This window comes from Euprymna scolopes, chromosome 17, assembly GCF_053919585.1.
Source record: "Euprymna scolopes isolate OS-2025 chromosome 17, ASM5391958v1, whole genome shotgun sequence".
Taxonomy (NCBI): Eukaryota; Metazoa; Mollusca; class Cephalopoda; order Sepiida; family Sepiolidae; genus Euprymna; species Euprymna scolopes.
The window spans coordinates 103,217,773-103,226,150 of record NC_136498.1 but is presented as its reverse complement, the minus strand read 5'-3'; positions in this window follow the sequence as shown (position 1 = coordinate 103,226,150).

Here is an 8,378-nt window from a genome sequence, read left to right as displayed (position 1 = left end):
CAACTTCAGTGTTATTCTCACAACCTTTTGGTCGATGTAACCTTCGACCTTCTTCATGTGTAGGTTGTCGAATTCATGACTCATTCTGTCAGGATTACTGAGTTTAAGAAAAGGATTTGAAGATAAACCTGAATAAAATCAGAGGTTCCATTGGCGAAAGTGCTGTTAAACAATAGTTTAAAGAATCTAAATAATACAAATTATCAATCCTCAGTCCTTATCTGAAAAATTCAGAAACATAATATACTACACTAACTTCCCATTCAAAAGAAAGACATAATACCTAGGAAGACAGTTTAATGGCAACGAACCTGATACTACACTAAATTCCCACAAAGAGAAGGTAATCTAATCGCTGGGACGATGGTATCATGACCACAGACCAGAAACTACACTTCACTACACTACACTATCAGCCTCCAAAAAATAGATGTCATGTCTGGGAGGATGATATCATGACTACAGACGATATACTACAATACCTTCCCCCCAAAAAAATAAAAATCATGTCTGGGTAGATTATATACCGACTACAGACCAGATACTACACTATACTACCATTCTCTAAAAAAAAAAAGAAGCCATATCTGGGAGGATAGTATTATACCCACAGACTACCATCCCCCCAAAATAAAGGTAATATCTTGGGAGGTGATATTACGACTACTTATCAGATACTACACTACACACATTCCTTGAAAAAACAGAGATTATAAACCCTGTGTATCGCCTTATTGCAGGTCAATATTTTTTTAATTTTGAAATTGCTTTGAAACGCAGAGAAGTGAGATTTGATACACTAGAAGAGCATAACAAGGTGCCTAATTTTCCTGATTTTTGTGGAATTTGAACAAATATTTTAAAAATCATGCTAATTTTTCTATTTTCTGGTAATTTCAATTGTGTGTCACTTTATTGAAATTATCTAAAAATGTATATTTTCGGTAATAAAACAATATTCTAACTTCATATTTCTATTTATATGAAATAAAGAACATATCCAGTAACAATATTAACCAAAAACAAGAACGAATTTCACATTATTTTGTTTAAGTAAATATTTATTTATCAACATAACTCCCATGCTTCAAAATCACTTTGAATAGCCTCTTGTCAACTGATGATGTCAATCGGTGAATTTGAGATGATGTGATGCTATAGGAAACTTCCAAAATCTTCCTCCAAAGTTCATCCTTCAACGAAAATTAAACACCTTCTTCATAAACTTTCATCTTTATTATTTACTAGAGCTGCTCAATTGGGTTTTTATCTGAAGAACCAGGTGGCCATGTCATCAAATTTTTTCCACTAATGCCTAATGACTTAAGGTAGGCTGTCGTAGTCTTGGCTGAGTGGGATGGTGCATTTTCGTGCATAAAAATCAATTTGCGGTGACGCACTAATAGTTCATCAAGTCATGGTGACAAGGGCTCATTTAAAAATAAAATATAAGACTGGCTTGTCAGTTTGACACCTACTAGCACGCGAAATGGTCCAATTAGTTCATCACAGATTATTTCAGCCTAAAACATGACACCTTCATCTTCATGTTGATGACGGAATCGATGATGGAGTAGGGAATCTAAGAGAACTCCAAACTTTGACCCACCCATCTGGTCCATCAAGGGTTGCTTCTGACCTCAGGCGAAAAGAACCTTTTCAAAGCTGGTTTTCATGTATTTCTGAGCCCAGGCTAAACGGTTTTCCTTATGAGTTTGGTTTAAAACAGATCTTGTTATGGGCTTGATGCTTCTTGCTATTTCGTTTAAGACAACGCAGCGTGTTGAATATAGCAGCACTGTTTCTGCCTGGCTGCTTGATAAGTTGGTATCGAATTTTCTAACATCACGAGCAGAAACTGACTTTTTTGTGTTTTTGTCCTTCCTTGGTTTGATGTTTGGATTTTGAACAAAGGAAGACAATGTACTTCGATCTCTTCCAAGCTCCTGAGAGATAAACCTTTTGCAAGGCCTGCAACAATACGTTTCTTTGCACTTGCTGCCAATCAACATTTTCTAGGCATTTTGGGAGACCTGCAATAAAGTGATGCACACTTAAAATTACCAGAAAATAGAAAACTTAGCATAACTTTTAAAATATTTGTTACAATTCCACAAAAATTAGGAAAATAAGGCACCTTGTTATGCTCTTCCAGTGTAAAAAATTTCACTTTTCAGCATTTCATAGCAATTTCAAAATTAAAAAAAATATTGACCTGCAATAAAGCGATACACAGGGTTTATGTTGGAGGATGATATCATTACTATGGACGAGATACTACATTACACCACCTTTCTCCAAAGATAGAGATCATATCTGGGTAGATGATGTCATAACTACAGATGGGATACTATACTACACTGCTATGCTCCAAAACGTAGGGGTCATGTCAAGGAGGATGATATCACAACCACAGACCAGATACTACACTACACAATCATTCTAATAAAAATAGAAGTCATGGCTGGGAGGATGATATCACGACTACAGACTACACAACACCACCATCTTACAAAAAAGAAGTTATGTCTGGGAGGACAATATTGATCACAGACGAGATCCAACACTACACCTCCATCCTCCAAAAATAGAGCTCGTGTATGGGAGGATGATATCATGAACATAAACAGATACTATACTACTACTTAGTCTGCAAATTGAACATTAAAGCGTAGTATAAGTAGAGAAAATAGTTGTTTTTTTTAAATTGAAAGTCTGGTGATCATTTTGTTACCGTTATTTTTATGACGAGTGCTCAGCTGAGCTTCAATCTATGGTCCCCCACTTTCCAAACTTTCATGAAAAACACTCGTCTAGCCAAAACCACTATCGATAATTTCCCACACTATTTATCTGTGCCTAAACCTAAACGTAGATTCCATGAACAAAGATTCTTTCTTAGAACTGCACGTTTGTGGAACTCTCTTCCCATTGCCTGCTTTCCAGCTGACTACAAACTGATCGTCTTCAAGTCTGATGTAAACAAGTTCTTGATGAACCGTCCCCGTGAGTAATCCGATTTATAAAATTCCCACTACTTATGTTTACTACGCTATAATCACATTGACTAATGTATACCCATTAACCCTTATCCTCGAGTGGCCTCTGTGCCTTGATATGTAGTGATTTCTGTGTATAAAAAAGAAGCTTACTCAGATGAATACAGAGAAGAAAAAACTACAACTGATGATATTAATCTATGTTATTAGTGAAAGGAAGAAAATAATTTGTCATTCTACATGAATAGCTCTCAAATGCTTGTGTTACTGTATTGCTAAAACTGTTAAACAAACTAAATATAAATTGTAGAGAAAATATGTAAGAGCCAGTGTTTACACATCGGCGTTCAGAATCAAAATGTATAAACTTGATTGTACACACATCGTCTGTGCATACACGATCCTGAATAAAACAAATAATTATATTTTAGACCACTCATAGAACTTTCTGGTTTTATTCAAAATGGTCTTTCTGGTGGGAAATCATCGCGGTGCATCTAGAGGAAGCTTAACTGGCTTCCCCGCAGTGACTTAGTTCACAATACATTTTAGTTTACTTAAATCCTTTAAAAAGACAGATTTTTTTTTTCAATAAACCAGTAAATCAGTGGAAACCAGTTGACCCGAGTCTATCGATCGGTGTTGCTTGGCTCTTCTCTGTTGCGTGCTAATCTCTGCAACATCTCTCCACACACACACACACACACACACACACACACACACACACACACACACACACACACACACACACACACACGCACACATTAGCGAACACAGAGACACACACAACTCGTTGACTCATTATCGTCTGGCAATCTCTATTAACTTTATTCATTAAAATATTTTCAATCTTTATTATGGAACACTTTTTCTAATATGATAAACATATGAACTTTCAATGAATTATAATTTATATAAATGAGTTTTTATTATGATTTTCCTCGCCCCTGTAACTCACGGCTCTTAATCAATCGATTCAGCCTTTTTTTAAATGTCTCAGCCAATGAACCCCCCTTTGTTTTACAAGAACTCTAAAAGTATTCACAAACATTTTATGCTTTACTATTGCTGTAAACTTGTACTTAAAACATATATAAAATATCTCTTTTGTGAAGATATGCTTTCTGAACTGATTTTGCTTTGTTTACACTATAACATGTGTTTCGTATTCTAACATCTAATTATAAACCCTGCAAACCTTTTTCACTGAAAATATTTCTCTGAATCCGGCTCATCCCAAAAATACTTCTCTTGTTACAAAACCTTAAAAATAAAACCCCCAAAACTGGTGAGGAACACATCCCTAAAAAACATTTGCTTTTCTAAATGGAAGTCTGGTGATCCTTTTCCTCTTCTTCATTTCAAGCAATTCCACTCAGTTGAATACAGACGCCTCTAAAAAATGGCTACCTCCAATCTCGATAATCATCTACTATAATTCAGTGAAGTTTTCTTAATGTAATCGTAATTAAATAACGTAACGAATTTTTTGAAATCTTAGTAAAAGAAAAAGAAAAACATTGACCATAATAACCTTATTTATAAAAATCTAAAACTATTATAAGTCTCTACTCGGCCAATGCCAAGTAAATGCGAATATAATGTAATATCTTTGAAAATTATGAAGTAGATTCTATAAAAAAAACACACACACTAAATATTTCTACTATTATACAAAAGAAACAGTGTGTATATGTCTGTGTGTATAAGTTCGTTCCATATAGATTCTTAAATAGCTGAAACGATTTTTTTAAATGTAACACAAATGTAATTTCTGTGTCTGGCAGTGTTCTTAGATAGGTTTTGTATTGGAATGTCTTCAATTAGCATCAATAAGCTGATGAAAAATAGAATAGGCGATTTTGATTGAAGTTAACATCTAGTACAACCTAACATCACAAGTGCATTTGAGAACTTTTATTACCACACAAGCGAAAAATCAACAGTAGGTTTTTTTCATATAACAGGATCGTGTTCAAAAAGAATGTTTCTGTTTAGAGCACAATATATAATATTTATATATAAAATATAATTTTATAAAATCAAGAGTAGATTCTCTACAGTGTAATGTAAACTAAAATGTATTGTGAACTAAGTCACTGTTGGGAAGCCGATAAAACTTCCTTTTTTTACACAGTGATCACCACTTATCAAGGCCCGGAAGCCACTCAAGGATAAAGGTTATTGCAAGTACATTACGTTAGTGTAGAGATTTGATGAAGTGTTTACTTAAGGGGGCGGTTCATTAGGAATTTGTTAACGTTGGACTTGAAGACATCCAAGTTGTAGTCCGGTGGGAAGCAGGCAGTAGGAACAGAGTTCCACAGGCGTGCAGTTCTAAGAAAGAAGCTTTGTTCATGGAATCCGCGTTTTGATTTAGGCACAGATATAGAGTGGGGAAAATTTTTCACAGTGGATTCAGCTAGACGGGTGTTTTTCGTGAAAGATTGGCGAGGGGGGGCAGAGATTGGAGTTCAGACGAGCACCTGCCATGGAAATAACGATAAAACAAGGATAGGCTCGCAACGTCTCTTCTGTGGGAGAGAGGTTGCAGGGTAGAGAAAAGGGGCATCCCCCACTAAGCCACGAAGTCTATTTTGTACTCTGTCAAGGCAGGATAGGCTGTTTTTAGCAGCTCCTGCCCAGATATGGCAACAGTATTCCATCCTTGGACGTACTTGGCTTTTATATCGATAGAGAATTGCATCAGTAGTGAGATATCTTCTGGAGCGGTAGACCGTGATGGATTCCCAACTAGTGCAGCCAATTGATCGATTTGATTAAAGAAATATATGGTACAACCTATCCCCGGGGAAGGGTTACTTGGTTGAGAAACGTTCTTAGAATGCAACCATCTCCCCGGGGGGGAATAAACGATATCCACAAATAAGCACATGGAAACATCAACAAAAACGGGTCGAGATGTCGGTGGCTATTATTTTTGGTTATGCGTTTAAGAGTCAATCTTTCGTCTAAAGGCAACATTTATAACAATATCAGCGGGTCGCTAGCGTGCGACCGGCGTCACGTGTTACACTAAATGTTTTAGAAACGGTCCCATGAAGATGTGAAGATGGGCCACTCAATAGGGTCTGAATATCAAGAAGAAAATCATACCTCAGATGTTGGATGTGGCTCCTTCTCCTAGGAAACGTCATGACCTTTGGTGGCATTCAGGTTGGAGTCTTCCTTTTCCTCAAGGCAACTTCATTCTTTTATGAATAAATTTATGGCAGACACAAAAAATACGACACGCGACACAATTGCAATATATATTATATAATCTTAATTATTTATTTTACAAAAATATATATTACAATACAATATACAAATTATAATTAATTTTTACAATTAAAACTAGACAGTAGGCTCTTCAAAACTAACTAACCTTCCTTAACTAGTGTTGAGGGAAGGGGTTCCCCCTCTCGTTTACGGAGAGACAGAAATATTCGTGCTTACCCTATGCCGTCCGGACGAAAAAGAGGTTGATCAAGAAAGGGAATTATAGGCCTGAATTTCTGTGTATCTCTGCGCTTATGACCAAATCGCCACCTGGCTATGCTGAAGAGTGTGTTAACAATCGCGTCACTGAGATATAGTGCCACAAATATGCGATTTCATCGATGTTGATGACAATAAAATATGGAACCGTGAAACATTCGTTGATCTTCATTAAATCCCGGGAAATGAGAGATCTAATTTATAACATTAACTACAATTTTTCTTGTTGGTTGTGTAACCATAAATGTTGTTAATATGCCAGTAGGTAGTCAGTCGATATGCCAGTAGGAAGCCGCATCAGTTTTTAAGATTCTTTTTGTCATAATAATAAACGATTGTTATGTTTTGTTATGTTTAGAGCAGGAGAATCAGACTTATTCACTCTCTTTTTCTCTTGTGTTGATAACAGCTGTACTTTTGTCTTTTCTGTCCTATAACATTAATTCTGTAATAATTGCTGTAAGAGTGTAACAATTAAAAACAACTCCAGTATTTGCTCTGGGCTTGAATTTATTTTCTTGTGTTTGTAGTCTGTTATGCAGAAAATAAAAATCTGAATTTCTTCACACCAACTGCGCAATTCGTACTAACTCCTCTTAACTCAATTTAAACTACCAACTTTCAATATATCTGCTTACTCTCAGCTGTCAAAAACTCGACTCACTGTCATTTCAAATTCAGTCTTTTGAGAACTTCTTCCACATATGCAAATTAATGACTTCATAAGCACACATGCCTCTTTCTTTTTTCCTTTACCTGACGGTCTAACAAACATTATATTTACCTTTACATTTTAGACCACAATTTTATTTGCAGTATACTGTAAAAATAAATATATAGTCTCTTATCGTCTAAACCCGAGGGTAGGGTATGTAGGGTTACAAAAAGTATCACTGTTCGTTATCATTGCCAAACTCCATGAGAGACTAAATTCTATTGCCTTCCTGTCACATCATCGCTTACCTAACATGGCATCATTTATTTAAACGCATCAGCTTAATGTCTTCATAGTAGAATTTTAAACTTTCTACCTAATTCACGTAAGATATACCCCACAACTAAATATTACTACATAGTTGCTCGTTTGCTACGTTTGCAAGGGGACGTTTTAAATAGTCAGTTGGTGAAATGTAGAGCTATTCTTTCTCATGACTACCGAAAAAGGTAATGAACACTTTAGAATATTTGGAATTGATGATGCAACCAACTGGTCGGAAATGATTTTGAAGTTGAATTAATAAACTGATATTATATATATTGTATTCCTTGGTTGTCATCAGTATTTCCCGGGATTTAATGAGGATCAACGAATGTTTCACGTTCTCATATTTTATTGTCATCAACATCGGTTAAATCGCTCATTTATGGCACTATATCACAGTGCCACGGTTGTTGGAACACTCACCAGCATGGCCAGATGGTGATTTGGTCATAAGCGCAGAGATACACAGAAATTCTGGCCCATAAATTCCCTTTCTTGATTGACCTCTTTTTCGTCCGGACGGCATGGGGTAAGCACGCATATTTCTGTCTCTCCGTAAATGTGAGGGGCACCCCTTCCCTCAACACCTGTAGTCTAGCTACTACGATATCAAAATCCAAGATGGCGATACAGACTGTTTATATTTAGGAATTAATAATGAATAAGAATATCTAAAAGCATTACACCAAATTAACATTTTTTAAAATATTTTTTAATACTTCTTGTAGCTTTTAGACTTGATAAGTAGACACTGATCAGTAAAAACAGAATTAAAAATTTTCACAAATTTTTTAATTTATTTAACATATGCTGAAGATTTACTTATGGTTGTATATGGCTATCATTTTTTATGCTTAAAAATTAACACAGGTACTTAAAATACTCTTAATTCTTCG